Source organism: Vulpes vulpes, chromosome 10 (genome assembly GCF_048418805.1).
Source record: "Vulpes vulpes isolate BD-2025 chromosome 10, VulVul3, whole genome shotgun sequence".
NCBI classification, from domain to species: domain Eukaryota; kingdom Metazoa; phylum Chordata; class Mammalia; order Carnivora; family Canidae; genus Vulpes; species Vulpes vulpes.
Genome location: NC_132789.1, coordinates 98,711,201 through 98,737,150, shown reverse-complemented (window position 1 = coordinate 98,737,150; position 25,950 = coordinate 98,711,201). Strand labels below are relative to the sequence as shown.

Below are 25,950 nucleotides of genomic sequence, written 5' to 3'. Positions count from 1 at the left end.
TCAGGTCATTATAAGAATTAAATGAAATAGTCTCTGTAAAGCGTATGACACTAGGCGTAAAATGGAAGCACTAACAAATGGTCATTATTATTCTTCTACACATTTCCATGACTATCAGTCATATATGGCTGAGCTAGGAATTGAGATTGAGTGCTAGACCCAAGAGATACACCCTGACTTAGGTTTGACCAAAACTTTGGCCTGACTTCTGCATGCAAGCTGAGTGAGCAGGGCTGTTTCATCAGCCATGTCAGGAACTCTTCCAAGAAAAAAACAAACAAAAAAAATCTATTGCTTGTGTATATTCCCACCCAGCGGAGGATGTGTCCGTCTGAGAAGGCACACAACTCCAAGCCAGAGCTCCTTTCACCTCCTCCCCTGGACTACTTGTATCTATTATAATTCTCTGCTCCTTAAGGGATCCAGGTCACCTAGAATGCTAAGTGTCTAGCCAAATCTTTTTTTTTTTTTCATATCTATTTCTAAATGTCTAGACTTTACAAATGGCCTGGGAAGGAGTACTTCTTACCGTCATACCGCCCAACCTTCCTGAGAGTCACATATCAGTGCCTCGTGTGGTGGCCGCCAGGTAGATCGAAGGCAGTCCATGTTTCTGATCCAAATCACCGCCCCGGAGCCCATTCCTTGCAAAGAAGGGGAAGAGCTAAACCCACAATTCAACCTCTCATCTAAGAATATTGAAGCAATTTGAAAATGTTAACTATTTAGATTGAGTTGAAATCAGATGCTGCAGTGGAGTCATGACACGACGTGACAGGCACAAACGTATCACCTGGCAAGAATCTGGGAACTGAGAATAGTTCGTGTAAAGAAAAGACCTAATTTCACCAAAGAGTATAAAGCTATAGGATCCTGTTCTTGTAATTCCTTTCAGTGTAAAGATAGCAAGTATGAAAAGCATCACTTACTCAAAAATACAGTTTTCAAGAAGACGGAGACCTTCTAAAGAGTCTTCTTTTCAATCCTAAAATGCATTTACTTGAGTTGTTTTCTAATTTGTTTTCTAATTTTAAATCAGTTTCGCTTTTATTCTTTTGATTTGGAAGCAGCTGAGTGTACATAATATATTATGAAGCATTTCAAAATATCCTTGCAAGATTTTGCTATTTAGCAAATGGATTTGTCGATACATTAAAGGTATTTATTACACGCTCTGTGGTGTTAAATGGGGTGATGTGAGTCTTCTGCTCCAGACCAGTAGAAAATCCTTAATTGAAGGAATCCTTCATTTTTAGTACTCCAGTTTACTCTGCAAATGCTCCCTTGTTTTCGTAGACTTTAAGATACCAACCCTACTTCCAGCACAGCACACCTGTCCATTATCCTGTACCAGAGGTTTCTGGGAAAACAAAAGCAAATTGTTTGCTAGAGTTTAATTGGAAATCTGTTGGAATTGGTACAGGAAGTATCCAAAAATAGACTTCACCTTAATGTATATCAGATAAGCAGTTTCTCTGTGCTGTTTTAGGAAAAGGAAATCTACTTAATCTATTTTTACTTGCATGTAGTTTTATGCTATCTATTTATGTAATCTGGTGACGTAATACCTCATTAGAGATTTATCCAAGACTAAACGTCTCTCTACACAGTCAGCAAATCTGGGGGAAAGAAAGAGCAAGTAAAAATTCTTGACAAATTACAGGAAGCATTACTAGCACGTCGTCGTTCACCTCAAGTTATCCATGCGCACGCACATGCACACGCACCTCAACTTCTACCCACACTTGGTCTATCACAGCTGCCTGTTAATAGCATAGACCCTAAGCCAAATTGTGAAATAGTCTGTTGTTGGCATTCTCATTTTCCCCATTCTGTTCCTTTTTTTTTTTTTTTCCTTTTGGCATCAATACATCTATCACCTCAGGCCCTCCCCAGCTACAGGTCTCCAATAAAACTCTAATAAAACTTAGAAATTATCTAATGTCAGTTAACCGAATGGCTCATTAGTGGATTACACTCTAATACAATAGCTTTACTATAATGGGGTAACTTCATTTTGGTATTATTTCAGCCAAAGAATATCTTCACACCCTATTCCCCACTCTCCTTTCTCCCTGAATGTGTTTCAGTGTCTTCTATATTATTTCAATCACAGCATTTTTTATAACAAAGTGTGATGTTGAAATGTACCTTTTTCATTAATGGGGGTATGACTGTATAACACTGTGAAAGGAAAGCTTTACTTAAGGACAATGCTGATAGATGAAAAATATTCTTGAACTCTAGACTTTTTGAAACCAAAACCTCTGGGAATTTGTGTTATTTACTCAAATTGTTCACATGGTAATATGAAAAGATAAGTCTTGAATTTCCACATAAATCCAAAAATTTGAGCTCAGCCCAAGTCTCGGAATTATTTTTGCAAGTAAGGATCCTTTCCCAAGAAATCCTTTCTAGTTCTTAATCTGGTTCTAGTCAGCTTCTGGATGCAGAAAAGCATGTTTAATGCAGGCTATAAGTGGTTAGTCAATTCCTGAAGCATCCATATTTCTTCATTTTTCCCTGTTAAGATCTTGGTAATAATCCAACCCAAGAAAGAGAATTGAATCCAGGCTGCATATGTATGAGAACTATTCTTCACTGAACTAAAAATGAACCTAAACTGCCATTTTGAAGTCTTTGTTAAAAGCCAACTAAAATTAAATCATAAGAAAAATATTCCTCGTCATATTTCCTGAGGCAAACTGATCCAAGCAAATCTTAATTGTATTATACTTAGGTATCGTATCAATTATTTTATGCCAGATAGGGAAAACACTGAGCACCCTATTTTAAGTTGCATTTGTACTCTTGAAACTCCCTAAACTCCTTTTCGGATTTATTTTTCCCCAAAGCACTTACTGGTAAATCACAGTTTAACAAACTATGTGTTTTACAGAGTTATTTCATGTATTGTCTGTCTTGTCCCTTGACATGTAAGCTCCGTGAAGACCTAGATTTTAGCCTGTTGGGTCCCTGCCGTGTGCAGGATTAGAAAAGTTCTGGCACGTAGTATGCATGCAACAAGTACAATTGAATGAACAAGTTGGCATGATTTGCTGTAGCTGCCAACCAACACATTTGCCTCCAGGAATGTATATTCTAACTCAAGATTCATGCGATGTGCATTTTAACACCTTTATACAATACATATTAGTTTTTCTTCCCTTTTACTTTTGGAAGGATAAAATTAATGCTCCCCAGGAATAAGGAAGGCACAGAGAAACTTACTTTGATTTCAGTCAGTCAACCGGCCAACATTTATTGAATGACTTATTTGATGAATATAATGTGATAGGTTGGGAGCTAGGGGGCAGAGGTAGAAATAAGAAAAAGCTTAAGGCAAGAATTCTGCCTCGGAGAAACTTGTAATTAACTCCAGACACAAGAAATACATCCACTATATTAAATCAAATCAAACAGAAGTACCAGACAACGAGGTCTTCGCAAATAAGATGAGTATTGACTCAAGCACTTAAGAAGGCACCAGTAAGAAAACAGAGTGTGTTCCTGGACAGTAAAGAAAGACTTTAAACAACAAATGATTCGAAGACCAGGGTAATAAGAAATAAAGCCGAGATGTTAATGTGAAGGTCAGATTCTAGAGATCCTTGAATAAACTTTCGGCTTTATATGAAGGAGATAAGCATTAGAGGAGCATGTCTGTCTGTCTGTCTGTGTGTGTATGTTTGGCCAGATAGTAGATTACAAACTCTACTGGAAGAATTTTAATCCGGCATTGATGTGCAAAATTAATAACAGATGGAAGAGACTGAAAGCAAGAGAATCCTTTTGGAAACTGTCTTAATCGTGAGCGTTCATGCGTGAGATGGTAAAACTCAAAGTAGAGTACTGGGCTATAATGAAAAGGAAAGGCCAAAGGGAAAAGATGGAATAAGCATGACTTGTTGACTAATTTGATACGGAGGCAAAGGAAGACGAAGTAGTCAAATTTCTGGGGGTTCTGAATGTGAGACTATGGTGATAGAATTGATAAGAAGAAAATCACATGGGACAAATGATAATGGGTATGGTTTTAGGCCTACAGAGTTTGCAGTGATGGCAAGACATCCAAGTGAAACGTCCAGCAGGAAGTTGTAGATAAGCCAAGACAAGGCCCCTCGGTACAAAGATAGGATCACTCGGAGAGCTATTGTACCCTGAACAAACAGGTAATGCAACTTTCTGGGGTGAGCTACGCTGTTACCAGATGTAAACTCTCCTGCCTGCCCTCCACAGTTTGCTATGCCTAGGTTGACGTCCCTGTGTTGTAACTCGTTAATTTCTTAATTGTTAATTTTTTTTTTTTTTTGGTTAGGCAAATAATACATGATTACCTTCTTACTGTAAAAATTCAGACCGTGAAGTGAAACTTCCCACTGACCTCTCCCCAACCCCTTCCCAGAGGTGACCCATGTTAACCACTTGACGAATGTCCTTTCAAACATTTTTTTCCCGCAGTTACGTACATATGTGGTGCATATAGAAACACATGTGTTTGTATTTGTTTTACATAAGTGGAATCATGCTGTATGGTACCATCAGCCCATTAGCAGCTGCTAAGGAAGTCTTTCTGCCAACTTGCTGTAGCTGTGGGGAACCCAGGCAGGAAAGCGGCTGCCAGTTGCCAGTACATCCAAGATTTTAACTGGTACTGATTTCAGGGGAAATTCTGAACATCAGAAGGTTGGCTAATGCATTACATTAGATTAAATAGTATCTTGTGGGGTAGATACTCCATGGGGTCTCAGGATGACAGACGATTTTTCCCTCTCCTCTCACCAAAATGCACACACTTTTGGAAATGCTGTTTTTACTCTAAGCTTTAAGGAACAAGATCCAAGTCACTACTTCTCCAGTAAAAAAAAAAAAAAATCCACTCTTATTTGGATTTACATTACCGGAAATCTTAGTATTTCTAGATTCTCTATATTTTCTCTCCGTAATTTTTCATTCCAGTTACTGCTTGCAAAAACACTTTCTCTTTAAAACTCAGGCATAAGGAAGATCTAGAAGAGCTGAGTTATGGTGGATATTTGCTCATTTTATGTTGGTCAAAAACTGCTGAAATTTCAAATTTCATTCTCTTGTGTTTTTGTTCTTGGTTAAATCTTCCTAAAACCATAGTAATTACATGCCTACTTATAATGATTTACTTTAAAGCATATTTAAATATTGCAGCAACATGCATTTTATTTAGCACAATCCATTTTTAAAGTTCTAACTGTGGGAAGCTATATATGTTCATAATTACAGTTTATTTGAATGTGTAATATTTTTGGAAAGTGAAGTACCATACTTTGGGGGGGTGGAATGAAAATAATTTCAGTATTTTTAAATGAACTGAAGTTTTGTGTTTTTTTTTTTTTTTTGAATGTTCGGTATCTAGGGTAATTTTTAAATTCGTTGGTTCTATTTTATATTATAAGCCTTGAATAAAAATATCTTTAAGCAGTGAAGTCTCACTAATGTTGTTTTCAAAATCCATACCATTGGCCACCTCTAACTACTTTGGCCACTGTGATTAAATTATCATCGCAGCATTTTTTTTTCTTATGCTGGATTCCATACAAGATAATTTTTGCAGGTAAGGGGAGGCATGTTTCTTTCAAAACACTAGCTGAAAATTACTTGTATTTTATCAGTAACTAATTATAATCATAGTATTAGGAAGTATGGCAGAAGCCACTTTGATGACCCATCCAGGCCATTCACCCAATTTTATACGGGAGTATGACCAATTCTATAGGCATTCAGGGTACACTTCAGAACCTTCTCCAATAATTCATTCCACACTTTTACAGTTCTTTTCAAGATTTAGTACCTAGCACTGTGTTTACTTTGGAGACAGATTCAAAAAATAACCTGCCTGGGAACAGCTTGTCTACCCTGAGGAAATGAGATATACATACCTAAAATTATAGGGGAATATGATTCATGAGTGTAAAGATAATATGGGTTGGATTATCCTAGAAACACTTTTTGGGAAGTACAATTTGATTTGGGCTTTGGGGAACCTGTAAGATCTACATCAATAGAGAAGAAAAGGGAAGTTTCCTCACAGAGGGAAGGAAAAAACAAAAAACAAATGGTGGACCTGTCAAAAATTATAGGTCTACCCTAACTGGAGTTGAAAAATAATAGGTGAGATTTGACACGTAAAACAAGATGTTTTCCCAGGGGAGCCCCCCCCTACCAAGGCCTGGGTGTGGGGTGGTCTATAAATTGGTCTAATAAGCTAGAAGACTGAGGCTTTTTAATAAGTGAATAAAATATGCGAGCATTACTTTACTGAGATTTATCTCGCCGAAATGGAAAGACCAAGTTGGGGGTTGGGAGGTTTCAGAAGGGGCGTTGATTAAGGAGGCCTTACATTTGCATCAAAAGGTCTAAAAATTACCTTTGTCCTGTGACACAATAGTTCCACATCTAGGAATTTATCCTAAAGGAGTTATCATACATGCAGGTGAGTCAGCTACCAGAATATTTCATGCAGTTTATTTCTATAACAATGAATTAGAAACTTAAACTGACCAATCGGTGAGTGGCCAAATATTATTATAATACCACCAGATAGTGGCCCGTGATGGGGCCATTGAAACCGATACATTATAAGACTACTTAATGTCATAAAAAAATGACATACTGTTGACCGGAAAATAGTCACAAAAATCTGGGTATAGTATGATCTTGTGTAGGTAAAAGGGAAACAAACTGTGCATATGTGACAGAGCGAGAGTGAGAGAGCATCTCTGTGTGTAACTAGTAAGTTGAGCAAACAGGACACCTCTCGATTGGATAGAAAATGCAGTTTTTATCTTCCATTGTCCTCTGAAGTATGTGTTCACTGGTGTTCCTGCCCTAAGGTAAAGAGTGGAAGAGAATCTTTTAGATAACACAAGGTTCTTCCGCCAGTTATAGTCCTAAAAAACCACAACTCAGTCTTAATCATCAAAATTCCAAACCTCGCTTTGTGCTACTTTTTCTTCCCTCCTCAGTCTCTGACTACTTCAGTCTGAAATCTTGCAGAGGGAAGAGTTGGAGTGGGAATGAGATTCCTCAGCAATACTCTTTAGACTGCGGAGGGCTAATCAGGAAATTTGCATTCTAGAATCACCTCTATGTCTCAAACTAGTAAATTAACCACTCCAGTTTTTCATTACCTCATGTGAAAAATGGAACTAATAACACTTGGCCTACCTACATCTTAGATTTATTAGGCACATCAAATTATATCACAGGAGCAGAATTACTTTGCAGAGTTGAAAAGTGTTTTTAGTAGTGTATTATGAAATACAACCCTCTAGACTAGAAAGCCAAAACCCGGTGTCTATAGGAGGCCAGGAAGGTAACCTAAATGATTGCATCATTTAAGATGTAAGGGGATAGATAGGAACTGCATCTGACCCTAACATTGGGGAAGCGATACATCGCAGTAGAGGTGATGGCGACTAGAGATGGAGAGCTCATGCCCAGTGAAAGATGGCGCGGTTACCCCCCAGACCTGAGCCACTTGTGCCATGGAGAAACATAGGCCATGTTACCAGATACTTGTACCACGGAGACCATAGGCCAATTCAAGGAACGTCAGAATTCTTGATTTTTATGTGAAATGTTCTGATTTTCCAATATTGACAACTGATTTAAATATCAAATGCAACGTAGACCAACAATGTGTGATGTGAACTAATGATGAGGCTAGACTCAGGCCCCAGGACCTCACTTCATAGTCCTGCCCTAGACTATAAACAGCTTGAAGGCAGAGACCTTGACTTTATCTCGGTGGTCTTAACAGTTGACACAATGTCTGACATATTTGGTGCCTAATAAGCGCTGGTAAAATGATAGATGCGCTCTGCTAAGGAAAGACTGTTGGGCTGCCTGGGTGGCTCAGTGGTTGATCAGGTCGTGATCCCGGGGTCCTGGGATCGAGTCCCACATCAGGGTCCCCGCCAGGAGCCTGCTCCTCCCTCTGCCTATGTCTCTGCCCCTCTCATGAATAAATAAATAAAATCTTAATTTAAAAAAAAGACTATTTCCATACGTGAAGATGTCAAACAACTCAAGACTGCCTCTGCATAGAGTTTTTTATATACGGACACTTAATTTTGACAATCCTTCCTTTTATTTTTCCCAACCAGTCAAAGGAGAGTAGGGGAAAGCAGTAGAAGAAAGCTAAAGAAATAGATGCAAAATAAAAGATGAATGCAAGCAAATAATTAAGTAAATACATCATTAGTTGTTTGGTTATTTCTGCTGCTTGGTTTTGTCTCCCGTAAGGAGATTAGGTTGATCTGGGTGGGTGGATTTAGCTCACTAAGGAGGTAGGTGAGAAGAAGAGCACCACCTGACTTGGACGTGGGCGTCTGTTGTGGGGACAGCAGAGCAGGTAGTCAGAGGAGACCTTCTGAGGATGTGTTGCTGTTTAATTCAACAAGTGATTTAATTCAACAAATATGTATTGAATATATCGATGAGCAAAGCAGAGACCTCTAGGCCTCACGGGACTTAGATTTTGCTGGAGGAGACAAAAATTAGAGAATTAAATAATGTGTTAGATGGCACAATGGTCAATTTTATGTGCCGTGTGGTTAGGCTATGACCCTCAGTTATTCGATCAAACACCGACCTAGGTGTTGCTGTGGAGGTTATCCTGGATAATCTGGGCAGGCCCGATTCCATCAGTTGAATGACCTTAAGCACAGAACTGAGGTTTCTCTACACAATGAGAAAGTCTGCCTGTGGACTGCAACTTAACTCACGTTGCAAGTTCTGGCCTGTCCTTCCTGACAGCCTGCCCTGATTTGGGACTCGCGTAGCTAGCCCCCACGGTTGCACAAGCCAAGGCCTTATACTACATAAGAAATCATTTGTCTTTGTATCAGATTCTAGCAATGGAACAAACCACTCCCCCGCCCCCCGACTGTAATGACCCCATCACCATTTGCCCAGATTCTGTGCATTGGCAATTTGGATTTAGCCGGGGGAGTTGATCTCTGCTCCGTGCATGTCAGCTGGGATCACTCATGTGTTTGCAATCATTTGGCAAGTCTGCCAGCCTGGCGAGTACCAAATGGCCTCATTCACAGGTCTAACAGTTGACTGTTGGGGTGGGGCCACTGGGACGCCTCTGTCACCACCAGTGGGCTGGCTCAAGCTTCTTCAGGTGATGGCTGGGTTCAAAAAAGCAGCCAACGAGACAGTGCAAAAACTCAGTGTGCAAGCCTCATCAAGCCTCTGCTCCTGCCACGAGCCAAAGCAGGCCACGTGGCCAAGCCCAAAATTAATATGAGAGGACACTTCACAAGAGCACAAGAGCCTGGGTTTGGCGGTACCTGACTTATTGGGTTTGCCATTACTTCAACAGTCCACCACAGTCTTCATGAAAACTCCGTACGGTAGGTACTATTACTGTCCTCACTTTTTTAGATGAGGAAACTGAAGCCTAACAAGATGTTAAATAACCCAGGGGCATCTGGATGCCTTAGTGGGTTGAACATCTGACTCTAGGTTTTGGCTCAGGTTATGGTCTCAGGCTTATGGGATCTAGACCGGCACTGGGATCCGTGGTCAGAGGAGAGTCTGCGTGAGATTGTCTCCCTCTGCTCCTCCACCTGCTAGCATGCTCTCGTGTGCTCTCTCTCTCTCTCTCTCTCTCTCTCAGAATAAGTAAATAAATTTTTTAAAGAAACGTGTTAAGTAGCCCATACCTACTATGAGGCAAGGTTAAGATTTCAAGTGTGAGCCAAGTCTGATTTCAGGGACCGTGCTCCTAACCACTGTTTTGCCGACATGAGGAAAAGCCATGGAGGGAAGGCCAGAGGGTGACCTGGCACAGACGGTGATGGGTCTTGAACATGGTCAAGGTCCCATTCTCTAGGTCCATGCAGACTGCAACAGCTGGTATAGGCAGCAGCAGGTAGAGGACTTGTGGGTTGGGATTCCTGAAAAAAAGAAGAGAGAAAAGTGTTAACCAAGAAACAGAGTCACAAGCTGGGAGTCTATGAACCGTGGAGCAAACCGCAGAAGGCAGGTGGCGGCGCTGGATGACTAAGTAGATGTCAGCATCTAGAAGTCACCACTGGAGAAGGTCAGGAGAATGGAGTGAAAACAGGACAGAAACAGAAGTTGATTCTGCACCCCTAGGGTGAGACACCCCTGGAAAATGGTATCTACTTATGTGACAATTTGTCTGGAGTCATGCTCATCATGGCAGAAATAAATTCAGTTTTACTCCTTTTTCATGAGGGTGCGGGTGTATGTAAAAACCGGGAATAGTGGATGTGCTGAAATAACAGTGAGCAGCTTTGAGCAGCCTCTGAGTGTATTTATAGATATCAAGCACACGAAACACGCCCACATTATACACCCTCTCCCCAGGAACCAGGATGTATGAAGAATAATACAAGGTGTACATTTGGCAGTCTGCGCCGCACAGGGGTGTGCTGGGTGTAATGATTCTGAAAATCCTTTATCGGACCTGACCAGGGTTTTATCAAAACTATAAAATGAATGTCTGGAAAGCTTGTAGCCAGGTTCATTCTGAATGCACGATTTTTCCTTTTTTCCAACATTGGTACTCACATAATCTGTCTGAATCTCTTAAGGTCAAGACATATCCGTTGCGACCTCAGGTGGATGGATCAAGGATAAGATGGCAAAGGGTGGGAACTCCTCCTTTTTACTCCATTCAGTTCTGCACCATCACTTTCAACAAAGTGTGTATTGCTTTTATGGTCAAGAAAAACTTAATTAAAAAAAGAACAACAACTAACAGGATCCCTCAACAGAACTGTCTGGCTCTCTATAGTGTGACACACAGAGAGAACTTTTGGGGAGTAGGAGGCACAGGCACGTAGGTCGGAGGGGTGCTCACTCCCCCAGTGCTCCAAGCCCCCAAAGACCCGGGGAGGAAATCCTTCAACTCTAGGACCAAATTGCAACCAATAGTAGTCTCTTGGCATGAAAAATAGGGACCTTTTGATTCGTTATCTTTGGAGCAGTGGAGACATACCTTGTTTACCAGAGGAGACATCACTTTTTCACTCCCCAGAAAAAAGAAGGAAGAAAGAAAGAAAAGAAACTACTGTGAGACTCAGGCTTAGAACAAACAGTACAAAAGACTGAGGGCATCTGCTCTCCCGTCACCAGTTCGGGGAGGTGCAAAGAACAGCAAAGACTGGCAGAGACCCGGAGCACGAGCCAGGACCCAACACGTGCTCGCCTGCTCCCCACCGAGTGCGCCCCAACGGGTTTCATGAAACAGACGTTCACGAGCACCTCGTCTCCGGGCCTGGGTGCTCCAGGGAACCCATGAGGGCATAAAACCCGGCCTCCGCCCTCAGGGACGGGAGGACAGAACATCCCCATGGCTCTCTAGGACTTTATAGCAACTAAAACACACTCTCCCTGTTTCTTGGAATTGGATCTGCCTATTGGCTTTATTTCGTTCTGGTCCCCTACTGTTTCCTCCCACTAGTGTCCCCAGATGTTTGACGGCTGGTGGACTTTTTTTTGCTTTTTTAGTTCAAGTCTCTCACCTCCGATTTCCTGGGAGAAGGAAAGACAGATGAACAATATGTTATCTGTTGGGATGTTTTCCAGTGACTCACTCCTCTGGGTTCCTAACTCACAAGAGCTGGGTGACAGGAGAAAACATCTTGCTCCGAGCTGTTAATTCCTGCGTTAGGTGTAAGCCCTCCTGTCTTTTGACAGAGTTTCATGATGAGTTAGTTCTCTTGGAGCATAATGACAACGGCAGCAGTCGTAGATCCGTCCTCTCTGACTTTTGCCTCATCGACTACATACCCCACATCTGACTCCTTTGTCCGGCTCGGTGACCCCCGGCAGCCCCACTACCGGCTCCAGGGGTACCTGTGACTCTGACCAACCGGGGCCAGGTTGGTCTTCGGGCTTCTGCAACCACAGGCCCCAGAACTGATTTTGCTCGTTTGCTCACTTCTCTTTCTGAATCCTAGCATGGCGCTCACAGAAGGCTCTGAGGAGAGACCTTAAATAATCCAGTGCCAATAATAATAATAATAATAATAATAACAATCCAGTGCCTACATTCACAGGAACAGGGAGAAATAAGACAAGTAGAATTTATGAAGTTCATTTATTGAAAAGAAGGAAAAGGGGATGAGGCTGGGGCACATTTCATTCTTCTGCTTTTTTTCTTCTTTTTGTTCTTTCTGTTCCTTTCCCTTGAGTGAGAGAACATCCTTCCCAGCCTGCATGTATGTCAGTGGTGTCCTTCTGGGGAAAGCTCTCTCCCCACAAGCTCAGGTAGGCTTTTGCTGAGAAGCAGCCTGGGACAGGAAAGGGTAGTGAGCAGGACAAAGAAACAACAACAAAACACACACACACACACACACACACACACACACAAAACTGTTGGGTTTTTAAATTCAACTAGAGTTCAGGAATCTACAGGAATTTGGAGGTGAAAGAGCCCATTTTTATTATTATTTTATTTACTTTTTTTCCTGTAAGAGAAAGAGAGAGCATGGGGAGCAGGAAGGAAGGGCAAAGGGAGAGGGAGAGAGAGGATCCTAAGTAGGCCCCACACCCCGTGCAGAGCCCTACTCGAGGCGCGGTCTGAGGACCCTGAGCTCAAATCAAGAGTTGGGCGCTAATCCAACCGAGCCACCCAGGCACCCAGGAAGAGCCCATTTTTAGTTTGGGAAACAAGGAAGGGATAACAGAGGGGGTGGCTTGAAGGACGAGTAGGACTTCCGTGGCATCAGACATCAGACTTCAGACATCATCAGAGATGATGTCTTCAGAGATGAAGACAACAACCTGCTTCCGCCACAGTGTGACTCCACCGCCCTGAGATCCCATGGCTTCCTCTCTACGACGAGGGTTGGAGCATCTGGAAAGCTTTCTCCCAGCTCATCTCCTGTTCTAGCATGCAATTCATAGCAATTACATTGCGTGGGGCTTGGTGAAGATCTTTCCCACACAACTTCTCTTATGCTAACTGTCGTCTTTCTCCATTTCCTCCCATTTATCCTAAGTTGATAATGAAACTATCATAGTTTATATAAACAAGTGTATTTGTTAGCCATTGCCATGATTGTGCTACATATAAACTACCCTTTGGTTTAGTGGCCTATGACATTAAATCCACACTCATCAGATCTCTGGAGTAGCTGCTCTAGCCCGGACTTTTCTGGAAAGTTCTCCCTCACCTTCCAACCTTAGTAGACTCTAGTTTATTCTTATTATCGCTTCCATATAATGGTTTGTATTCTCGCCGTTGTCTACACCATCTCCCAACACCTTACTTATGTGGAAAAAGTTACAGATAAATATTCATTAGCGAAGTCAACAACAACAACAAAAAACTCACAAAATTTTCCAAAATCGTGTTTAATGTTGAAATGAGTGTTCTAGAAATAGCTAAGACCAAACCAGAAGGAACTGCCTTCTGGACTGTTTTCCACAATGACACAATTACCATTCTTCTAGGTTAAAACTAATAATGAGGATTCAAGTAATATCTCACTAAATAAACCTAGTATTTAAGAAGATGAGATAGTTCAGGGTGTCTGGGTGGCTCAGCTGGTTTAAGGGTCCTACTCCTGGTTTTGGCTAAGGTCTTGACCTCATGGTCAGTCTCTGCTTTTGGCATGGAGTTTGCTTCAGATTCTTTCCTCTTCTCCCTCCCTCTCTCTCTCTCTCTCTCTGTCTCAAATAAGTAAAGAAAATCTTAAAAAAAAAAAAAAAGAAAGAAGAAAGAAAGAAAGAAAGAAAGAAAGAAAGAAAGAGAGAAAGAAAGAAAGAAAGAAAGAAAGAAAGAAAGAAAGAAAAAAGAAGATGAGATAGTTCTAATGAGGCAAGACCACAACTTTTGTACTTTTTTCTGAAGAGAGTGTTTACTAAGTAAATTATTAATGAAAAGCAGTCCAGAGGGAACCATTAGCCTTACTCAGAAAGTCAACTCAAGCATTCTTGAAATTCTGTGGCAGTGTTTCTTTGCATATGAATGATGAACAAATTAAAAATGATTTTTTTATCTGTTTGTTAAAACAGGTTTAAAAGAACCTCTTGTTGGAAGTTTTGTGGGATTTAGCCCACATCCTAGGAGAGCTTTAAAATACAAACTTGTAGATCTCAAAAAGAACTTTATAAATCAGACTTTAATTCACTTGAATCTTTTAGATACGTTTTCTGAATTACAATTTTTCCCATGTTAAGCAGTTATACCCACCTACTGATGACTTCACAAAGCATTTTAGGAAGGATGGCAAATGGAGAATTACTTTGGATATTTTAACCCAAATAAGTCAGCCCAGACAACCCTCATTGACCCAACTATACCACACGGGGACCCAAACCCAACAGTACCACAACAGCCTGAAGAGAAAGGTCATGGGAAGCACAAAAAAATATATATGAGTATTACTCTCTGTTTCCATCTTAAAATAAGTCTTCTTCCAAGGGATACAGGTGGAACGTGCCTGTTTGTTCTCCAGGGAATGCCTTGCTCTAACAATTCAGTGTGATTATTATGCAGGGAACGGTACACGTACCGAAGTGTGTGCACGTCTGCTACGCTATTTGCCTCCAAATGACATATGCTTTTGATTATTATTTGTAATTCTAGTTTCTGGCAGTAATAGACTTGTTACCTTAAAATGCTTAATCCCTGTGTATTGTAGAAAGTAGCATTTTTAAATACTATACATTCAAGTTTGTGATCATTTATTGTTAGTGACCCTGTGTTTCTTTATAAACTTAAAAATCACATAAACTCTTAGTTTTCTCTCTCCGACTTTTCTTCCCAAGTGTGCTCATGCATACTCCCTCGTTCTCTCTCCCTCATTCTCCTCTCTCGCTCTCTCTCTCCCTTTCTTGCTACCAAATCTTGCCCTGTTTACTTTCTCAACCATCTTTAGACCCAATCACATACTTTAACCTTTTGGAATTGACGTTTGGCAAGGATTAATTTTATCTGTTTCATTTCAGAAATGCAGGACCAATGATTTGAACTGAACCCAGCCTTTTTTCAAACTAATCAAGCCACAGATTAAGCCTTCCAAATTCACAGCTTGCTCGTGAACTAGAGGAGCCTGGGATGGGGGAGGACAATGGAACATTCAGTACCGCATGAGCCTCCCATCCCTCTGTCACCTCTTTTGCCAAGAAAATTTTCTTAAGCTCCAAGCTAAATGACCAGCTCTTTTCAACCCTCCTTCCTTCACAATGGTTTTCAGTATTTATTTATCGGGGCTTCTCCAGCTTGGTTGACCTATACACCGCATTTTTTCCCAGAGTTTTCCCTTATGTGGTTTTATTACAAAATCAGTGTTTCTGCCAGAATTATAATATTGAATTCTTTCCCCCTCCCATACACTGGAGGTTCTCACCCATCCCTGAGTGAGGAGCAGAGGGGCGGGGGTTGACTCTGGACACTCCCTCTCTAAGAATCACTGCTCTGACTGTGCTGCTCCTGGGAGCTTGGTTTGTAAATCTGCCAAAGCTGAAAAAGAAATTCTAAAGAATAAGTCATTCTTGTTGCAGATATTCCAAATTGCATTCAACTCAAAGTTAGGGCTATAAACAATGAATGAATTGGTCCCTGGGAGAAACATTCAGGTTTCTATAAAATTCTACAGCTGGTACTAGAACCTTGCATTGACTTTAGAGATTTTGCGACCAATTGAGCCCTGCATCCCACGGTAACCCTTGTTTTACTAAATAGAACGGAGAGAGCTGTTTGACTAATCTGAATGAGTCCTCTATTTTCACTCCCTTTTCCAACATACGTGGTTCTGAATTTCAGTTTTTATACTGAAAAGGCTAATGCACATTCCTTAAAAAAAAAGAGAGAGAGATCCAGAAGTTAATGATTAACAAATAGATAAGGATGAACAACACTGAAACAGTGTGGTAAGCTTGTCTTCTGTTAGCATTTCTCTCACCTTGGGAACTTTGGTTTCTAAAACTGAAGGGTTTTTTTGGTGTTTGTTTGTTTTCCTTGGCAAGGCACTAAGGAAGAATTTATGAATGTGAAACACTGAAGATACTAAAGTTTACATATGCTTTCACTTACCCCTTTTAGTTGTCCCTGTGCAATAAGCACATCCATAGCATTGTTCCCTTTTCCTAAAAATGGTTTATCAATATTATCTCATTAAACCTTACTGCCCCCCTGTGGCATAAGGCGATGTTCTCTTTCTGTCTCTAAATTGGACTGACCAAATCTGCTAGAAATAAGCACTTTTGTCCAAACTAAACAGCGTGACACTCCTAATACTAGAAATGGGATTCAAGACATCAGGGTCTAACAATTCTCAATCAAGTAGCAGTAAGAATACAAAAACTTGACTTAATATATACAGTGTCAAGGAAGCTTATTTAAGACAATAAGTTTATTTAGGGGGTGCCGATTGACATCATTACCTGAAAAAAAAAACAAAACCCTAGATAAGTATATTTGGAAATTTTTAATAAATATAAGCCCGTTCTGTTCTGTTGATCTCTGTGTCTATTTTTGTGCCAGTACCACACTGTTTTAATCACTACAGCTTTGCAACATAGCTTAAAGTCCAGAATTGTGATGCCTCCAGCTGTACTTTTCTTTTTCAGTGTTGCTTTGGGGTCTTTTTCAGTCTTTTGTGGTTCCATACAAATTTTAGGATTCTTTGTTCTAGCTCTGTGAAAAATGCTGTTGGTATGTCATTAGGGCACAGAAATGGACACAGATCAATAAATAGAACAGAGAAAACCCAGAAATAAACCCACAACTATATGGTCAATTAATCTTCAACAAAGCAGGAAAGAACATCCAATGGGAAAAACAGTCTCTTCAACACAAGGAATTGGGAAAGCATACTGGACAGCAACATGCAAAAGAACTGGACTGCTTTCTACACCGTACACAAAAATAAACTCAAAATGGATTAAAGACCTAAATGTGAGACATGAAACCACAAAAATCCTAGAGAGAACACAGGCAGCAACTTCTTTGACACTGGTGTAGCAACTTCTTTCTAGACCTGACTCCAGAGGCAAGGGAAACAAAAGCAAAAATAAACTATCAGGACTTCATCGAAATAAAAAGCTTCTGACAGTGAAGAAAACAATAAACAAAACTAAAAGGCAACCTATGGAAATGGAGAAGATATTTGCACATGATATATTTGATGAGAAGTTAGCATCCAAAATATATAAAGAACTTATAAACTCAACACCCAAAAAACAATGAGTCCAATTAAAAAGTGGGCAGAATACATGAAGACATTTCTCCAAAGAAGACATGCAGACAGCCAACAGACTGAAAATGATGAAGATACTAAAGAAAATGAAAAGATGCTCAACATCACTGATCATCAGGGAAATACAAATCAAAACTACAATGAGAGGGGGTGCCTGGGTGGCTCAGCCAGTTAAGCGTCTGCCTTCAGCTCAGGTCATGATCCTCTTGGGTTTGAGCCCCTCATTGGGCTCCCTGCTCAGAGGGGAGCCTGCTTCTCCCTTCTCTTTGCTCCTCCCCTCTGCTCATGCTCTCTCTCTCAAATAAATAAATAAAATATTTTTTAAGACTACAATGAGTAGTCTGTCATTGTCAAAAAGGCTAAAATCAACAACACAAGAAACAACAGGTGTTGGCAAAGATGTGGAGAAAGGGGACCCCTCTTGCACTCTTGGTGGGAATGCAAACTGATGTAGCCACTCTGGAAAACAGCATGGAGGTTAAAAGTTAAAAATAGAGCTATCCTATGACCCAGCAATTGCACTATTGGGTATTTACCCAAAGACTACAAAAACACTAATTCAAAGGGATACATGCACCCCTATGTTTATGGTGGCATTGTCTATAAGAGCCAGATTATGGAAACAGCCCAAGTGTCCATTGACTGATGACTGAATAAAATAAGTCAATGAGAGAAAGACAAATACCGTATGATTTTACTCATATGCGGCATTTAAGAAACAAAGCAATAGAGCAAAAGGGGAAAAAAGAGAGGCAAATCAAGGAACAGTCTCTTAATTCTATAGGACTGATTGACCAGAGGGGAGGTGGTAAAACAGGTGGTGGGGGGAAGGAGTGCGCTTATGACGAGCACCAGGTTTCGTGTGGAATTGTCAAATATATTGTACACCTGAAACTAACATTTCAGGTGTGTGTGAACGATACCAGAATTAAAGTGAAAACTTTAAAAAATTACATAAAGCCTATATTTGTTGCTTTCAATATTATAGAGATCTTGCCTAATAATTGCTGGTGTTGGAAGTGCTTTAGGTCAGGGAAGGGAAGACTAAATCCATTCCTAAATCCATTCCATTCTCCTGGAACATAATACCCTCTTGAAATATATTTGAGAGTTCAATTACCAATCTTGTTTCTTTGCCAGAAATATGTTTCTGGCAATGGTGTGCAATATACTTAGCCTTACCCTGATATTATTTTTTGGCCTCTACCTACCAATGTTTCCTTCATGGAAGTCAATAGTGCTTTATGGTGATGCTTTCCCTAGCCTTGTGATACATCATTTTTATCTATTTCGCCATAGGAATGTGTGCAAATTCAAGAGATTTAAGTTTCTGAATAATGAATGCCACTGTTGAGTAGAAGTGTAATATTTTTGTGGTAAAATGTTTTAAAAGGATCCCTGGATACAATGTGAACTCTTTGAAGCCGCATGGTTGGGTGTGGAGTTATCCAACTCTATAGGAACCATCTTATTTCTAATGTACTAGATACTTCTCAATATCTCCTCTAGTTACTGAGCTTTTTTTACATTTTTCTTTAGGACTGAGGGTGTTTTAAGGAAGAAATGTCCTTGACATGATCACTACTCCCGTGTATGTGCCACCCTGCTAACACATGCATTGTCGTGCTGAAAGGAGCTGTATTTGGGATCAATTTTTTTCCATTTTTTTGATAGAGTCAATTTCTATTTTATTTATTTATTTTTAAAGATTTTGTTTATTTATTCATTTAGAGAGAGATAGAGCATGAGCAGGAGGGGCAGAGGGAGACAGAGAAAATCTCAAGCAGACTCTGAGCTGAGTGCAGAGCTCTCTTTGGGGCTCAATCTCACGACCCATGAGTTCATGACCTGAGCAGAAACCAAGAGTCAGAAGCTCAGTCAACGAAGCCACCCACGTGGATAGGGTCAGTTTTTAAAACTAGCTTGCTGTTTTTAGAATATGGTATATGCTCACTGTGAACAAAATTCTGACATGACAGAAAAGTACAAAGAAGAAAGTAAAAATACGCCTAAAATTGCATCACCCACCAGAGAAAACATCTGATAGCGTGGTGAACATCCTCCAGACATTTCTCTATGCATATCTACCCATTTGTAGATTAATGCAATTTTACATAAGTGAAATCACATACTATATATACACTATTCTGAAACATGCTTCTTTTGAGTCAATCATTTGTCCCTGAAATCTTTCCATATCCATCAATAAAGAACTACTTTCTTATTTTGAAGGATGCAGTGTATTATTTTTTTTCTTACCAAAAAAAGGGCACTTATTGAACAGTTACCCATCCCTGGATTTGACTTAAGCAGACCCTATAGAGGCTCTCCACCTTTCTGATTTATTTTTTCAGCCCTTGAGAGCATCACTGTAGATCGAAGTCAAGGGCCCCAGGAAGGTGACATATTCCTGGAAGTTCACCACCTGACCTGGCCCCTGTTCTGATCCAAATTGTCCATCAGCTTTGCAATTTCAGCATCCTGCAGCTTTAGGCCAATGGTGAGCTCTTTCTGGATCAGCTTTGTCAGCCCCTTCTTGCCCAGGGCCTTCTTGTCGCCCTCCCCGCCCAAGGACTTGCAGAAATTGACCACGAGGAGGCGGATGGACTGTTCCCCGGGGGGCACATGGTGGTTGGGCACTAGGCTCAGAGCACACAGCACTGGGAGAGTGTGGAGGGACCCACGTAGTGGCCAGTGGGCCTCTTAGCCTACAGGTTGCAGTGTGTTCTACTGAATCCATGTGTCACCTTGACACAACTCCTCTAGGCTGCTTCTGAATTTCTACCATTATCAACAGAGCCACGTGAGTATCCTGTGGTTACAGCTATTCTCACTTACTCATGTATTTCTTTTGGATAAATTCCTTTTTGTGGGGTTTTGGGTCTTTTTATGTATGTTGCCAAACTATCCTCTAGAAATATTGTATCAATTTACATTCCCACCAATAGGACACGAAAGTATGCATTTTTTGAAGCCAAATCCAACTCTGAATGTTATTAACTTTTTCAATATTTGTTGAGAACCAAAAATTGCTATTTCATTGATACTCTACTTAGCTAGGATTTAATTCCTGATAAGATTAAACATCCTGTAAGCTTACTGTTTATTTGGATTCCTTCCTTTTTTTTTTTTTTTGAGTCCTTCTTTTTATGAATTTCCTGTTCACATTCTTCAGTCACTTTTCTTTTGTTTCCCCACCATATGTGTATACATATTTATTTTTATTTTTAGTACTTTGTTATGCATCATGTTATGAAACATCGTCCTGATTTGTCACCTGTCTCTCTCCTTTTTTTATAGTGTGAATTGTGAGTTCATTTTTCACTTGGTTGTCTGCAACACAAAAGTATAAAAAGTCAAAGATATCAATCTTATCCTTTTTGGTTTCTGAATTTTTGTGACATGGTTTTAAAAAGTCTGCTCTATTTCAAAGGGAAATATATTTATCCATTTTTTCCCTCTAGTACTTCTGAGTCATCTATCACACTTACATATGTGATCCATCTAGAAGATATTTACTCTGTAAGGAGTAAAATCTTGGTCTTTTTTTTGTTGCTGTTGAACCTATTGTCCCAAACCCTCACCAAATGGCATTTGCTTACCACCTATCTGAAATGCTACTTTGATCTATAGGTTAATATATATTCATCTGGCACAGTGATCACCATTGTACTTGGAGTCAAACAGATCTCAATGAGGTTTGATCATTTTCTTCATATAATGCTTCTTGTTAAAGTTTTCTTATGTTATTTAAATTTTTGTGGCTATTGAAATTGATGTGTTGTCTGCCACTATATTTTATGACTAGGCATTTTTGTATATAAGCCAACTATTACCTTTGTACATGTAGTTTAAAATAACCTCCAAAAATGACAGTTTTGCTGCTTCCATTTCAGTTCTTATTGGACTCCTTGTTTTAATATATTAGTGGCACCTCTGTTTTGCTCCGGACATTACTGAGTTAAGGAAATATTCATCTAATTCTACTTTGCTGAATGTTTTCATTGGAAATGGATATTAAATTTTATTAAATGCATTTTTGGCATCAATCAAAATGATCATACAGTTTTTCTCCTTGACTTATTAATATGGTAAATTATATTAGTATTTTTAAAAGTTATAAACATTTGCATTTCTGGAATGAATCCCACTTGGTCATGGACTATCAGTCTTTTAATATACTTCTGCATTCTATTCAAGATACACAAGATTATCTTCACATTTATAATTTGACTGTAAATAAGGTATCCTAACAGTCCCACCATTTTTTTGTGCTACTTCAAGTACTAACTTCAAGGTCAATTAATTTAAAATACTATGTTTTGGGTGCCTGGCTGGCTCAATTGGAAGAACACCAACTCTTGATCTTAGGGTCATGAGTTCAAGCCCCACTTTGGGTACACAGATTAATGAGTTAAATAAACTCAAAATAAAATAAAATATTATGGTTTATAAAATGGAACTACTAAACAAACTCAGAAATGAAAGGAGAAACCATAGAAATACAAAGGATTATAAAGATGTATGATGAAAAATTATATAGGAGAAATAGATAAGTTCTGAGAAACATCCTCCCAAAATAGAATCAGGAAGAAATAGAAAATTTGGACAGAATGATTATCAGCAATGAAATTGAATTAGTGATGAAAAAACTCCCAGCGAACAAAAGCCCAGGACTAGATGGCTCCTCCACAAGTGAATTCCACCAAACATTTAAAGCAGAGTTAACAATGGGGTACCTGGGTGGCTCAGTCAGTTAAATATCTGCCTTTGGCTCTGGTCATGATCTCAGGGTCCTGGGATGGAGCCCCACATCAGGCTGCCTCCTTATCAGGGAGTCTGGTTCTCCCTCTCCTGCTCCTCCTCCCCACTCCTGCTCTCTTTCTCTCTCTCTCTAATAAATAAACAACCTTAAAAAAATAATAAAGTCTTAAAAAAAGAATGGTTATTACCTGTTCTCAAACTATTTCAAAAAATAGAAAAAGGAAGACTTCCAAATTCATTCTGTTCAGGCCAGCATTACCCTGATACCAAAACCAGATAAAGACACCACAAAAAAGAAAATGACAGGCCAATATCTCTGATGAACCTAGATACAAAAATCCTTAACAAAGTATTAGCAAACATTTATGCATTTAAAATGCATTTAAAAAATCACTCACCACAATCAAGTGGGATTTATTCCTGGGATGCAAATGGTTCTATATATGTAAATCAACATGATACATCACATTAACAAGAGAAAGAATAAAAATCATGTAGTCATTTCAATAGATACAAAAGATTTGACAAAGGATGGCATCCATTCGTGATAAAAGTCCTGAACAAAGTAGATTTAGAGGGAAACAGTAAAATTTGAAATGATATATGCACTCCTAAGTTTGTAGTAGCATTATTTACAATAGCCAGGATATGGAAGCAGCCCCAGGGTCCACTGGTGGACGAGTGGATAAAGAAGACATGATACACATATTGTACCCTCTAGATCCATCCATGTTGTTGCAAATGGCAAGATTCCATTCTTTTGAAAGAATGAAAGTACTCAGCCACAAAAAATGAATGAAATCTTGCCATTTGCAACAACATGGATGGATCTAAAGAGTATAATGCTAAGTGAAATAAATCGGAGAAAGACAAATACCATATGATTTTACTCCTATTATAAATTTAAGAACCGAAACAAATGAAGAAAGAAAAGAGACAAAAAAAAAAAAAAAACAGACTCTTAAATGTAGAGGACACACTGGTGGTTACCACAGGGGAGGTGGGTGGGTGGGATAGGTAAAATAAGGGATGGGGATTAAGACTTATCATAATGAGCACTGAGTAATGTATAGAATTGTTGAAACTCTTTATCATAACACCTGAAATTAATATAACACCATGTTAATTTATACTGGAAGTTTTAAAAATAAAATAAATACAATAAAATGTATTAATTAATTAATTAAAAAATGGAATTGGATCATATGTGAATTCCACCCTAGAGAGTAAAATGAATTCATCTACATGAATATTCTTAGGCAATAGTCTAATTATACTACAATTTTTAACTTGCAGGTGTATGCCCAAGATTAGTTATGCATATGGCCCACAAAAATGTGTACACAAATGCCCATAACATTATTCATAATAGCCAAAAACTGGGAAAAACTCAAACGTCCACCAGTGGACAACTGAATAAACAAAAGGTGGTATAGCCACATGAAATATTTTTCAGTGATGAAAAGGCATGAAGTACTGATACATGCTACAACATAGATGAAAATCTTAAAAACATTTTGCTAAGTGAAAAAAGCCACACAATGTATGATTCCATATATAGAAGTGTCCATAATAGGCAAATCCAAAGGTACAGAAAGTGGAGTCGTGGTTCCCAGAGGCGGGGGGCAGTGGGAAAGGTGGAGTGACTACTAATGAATATGACCTTTTTAGGGTGATGGGGATGTTCTAAGATAAGGTGGTGGAGATAATCTGCAATTTTGTGTACGCGCCAAATGTCACTGAATTATACACGTTAAAAGGCTGAACTTCATTGTATGTGAATTTTATCTCAATAAAGTTCTTATTATTTTTTAGACCATATGAAGGGCGCCTGGGTGGCTCAGTCAGTTAAGCATCCGACTCTTGATGTCTACTCAGGTCATGATCTCAGAGTCACGAGATCGAGCCCCACGACGGGCTCCGTGCTGGGCTTGGAGACTGCTTAAGATTCCCTCTCTCCCTCTTCCTTTGCCCCTCTCCCCACCTGTACATACTCCCTCTTCCTCTCTAAAAAATAAAAAAATAAGTAAAAAAATTTGTTTTAATCTTATGAGGAAAAAAATATGGAAGCCATACATGGGAAGCAATTATTCACTTCTTTCTTTTTTCTCTTTCAAAGTACTAGCTTTAGAGATTGAAAACCTCTTAAGAACTGAAGCTTTGCTGCGGGGGAACAAAAAACACCCTAAATCTCTTGACTCACACAGACTGAGAAACTTATAAGGTTCCCAACAACCAGTCATAGACCTGCAGTAGGGAACAATAGTTTAATTTCCCTGGCCTGAAACATTTTACTCACAAAGGGCTTTACATTTAAAAGACATGGATGTAAAATACATTTACACAAATCCAGCTGACTTGCTGTGTCTTCTGCTCCTACCACAGGGGAACGATGAATCTGCTGCGAACGGGTTGGCAGGTAGACAAGCAGGTAGGAGGGATCTACGGAGGGAGGAGGGTAGCAGAACCGAGACGTGTTTGCACTCTCATCCACCAACATGTTCTCCATGTTATTTTTTTTTTTTAAGATTTTATTTATTCATGAGAGACACACAAAGAGGCAGAGACACAGGCTGAGGGAGAAGCAGGCTCCATGCAGGGAGCCCGATGTGGGACTCGATCCCAGGACCCTGGGGTCACACCCTGGGCCGAAGGCAGACGCTCACCCGCTGAGCCCCCAGGCGCCCCTGCTCTCCAGGCTCTCTGCCCTTCTTGGGAAGGCTGCAGTTCCTACCACCACACCTGAGAACCATCCTGAGGACCTGGTCCTCACTGCAAACCCCCAGGACCATCTGACCTCAGGCGAGTCACCAGACAAGACCCCAGTTATCCTTTTGCTGTTGCTGTTGTCCAACGGGTAGTGTTGCTTCATGCAGTCAGTCACTCGGAGTCTGGTCTAGGGATCTTTTAAGAAAATGTAATCAAGTCTGTGTTTAATACTTAATTCCCAGGTCAGCAGCGTATGCTAATGAACACTGACTAATGTGGAAATTACAGTACTGTAGGGTGCAGTAGTGCGGATTTCAATTCTCGCGCAGGAAAAATTCTACCTCAGTGTTTGCCCTCACCTGCGATCACTGGGGTGCAGCCATATGTGTTTGAGCAACTTAGACTTAATTTTTGAAATGCCGTTTTAAAGCATTTTATTATCTGATAGTGGTTAGGACTGGGTATCTGTGTTACAGACATGCTTCAAGAAACAATAGCCATGCGGAAATGTCTGGGTCTTTTTATAAACACCATGGTACACACTGCTTGCCTTTCCACTACCAGTAGTAGCAGAATGATAATAATTATGTAGGGTCCTTGTCCGATATACTTGGAATCTATTATTTGAACAACAAAGAGGGTCAGGGTTTCTGGTAATCATACGGATAAAGGGTACCTGGAGCATTCATTAGGATCTCAAACATCCCAGAGGAGGAAACTGTCATGAAATGTGTCTTCAGGGATGAAGATGTCACTACCTACCCACTATGAGTGAGCAAAAATATTAAACTTTTTCTATAATGTTGATGAATTTGTACTGACCTATCATCACTTTCGTGCCAAGATTTTCTCATAAGATAAATATGAGAAGTGTGACAGATGTGGCCGCTGAAGTACCATGTCTCACTAACCAGAAGTGGGCCTCATGCACACCTGTACAGGGGGGAGATTGGCTGGGAAAGTCGGGACTACGGTCCAGGTTGGGTCAAGCAACGAACATCCGCTCCACCATCCCTTCCCTCACACATCCTGATGTCACTGAACCCAGTGGAGCCCAGGGGCAGGGACGAGCACGGGCTCAGGTAGGAGGCTCATGTAAGAGAGAAGAGAGCCTATTTCACAAATTACCTAATTACCAGTTCTACTTATGTAGCAGTAATCAAGAGAGTGTGGTATTAAAATAAGGAGAGACCTGATACAGATTAATGGGATAGAATAAAAAGCCTGGAAATAGATGCACACATATGTG

General features: G+C 40.0%; 1 pseudogene; it reads right to left on the bottom strand.

Moving 5' to 3' along the window:
* Positions 1 to 19,578: 19,578 nt before the first annotated feature.
* Positions 19,579 to 24,492, bottom strand: LOC112912877 (protein S100-A6 pseudogene; annotated as a pseudogene).
* Between the last annotated feature and the right edge of the window lie 1,458 nt (positions 24,493 to 25,950).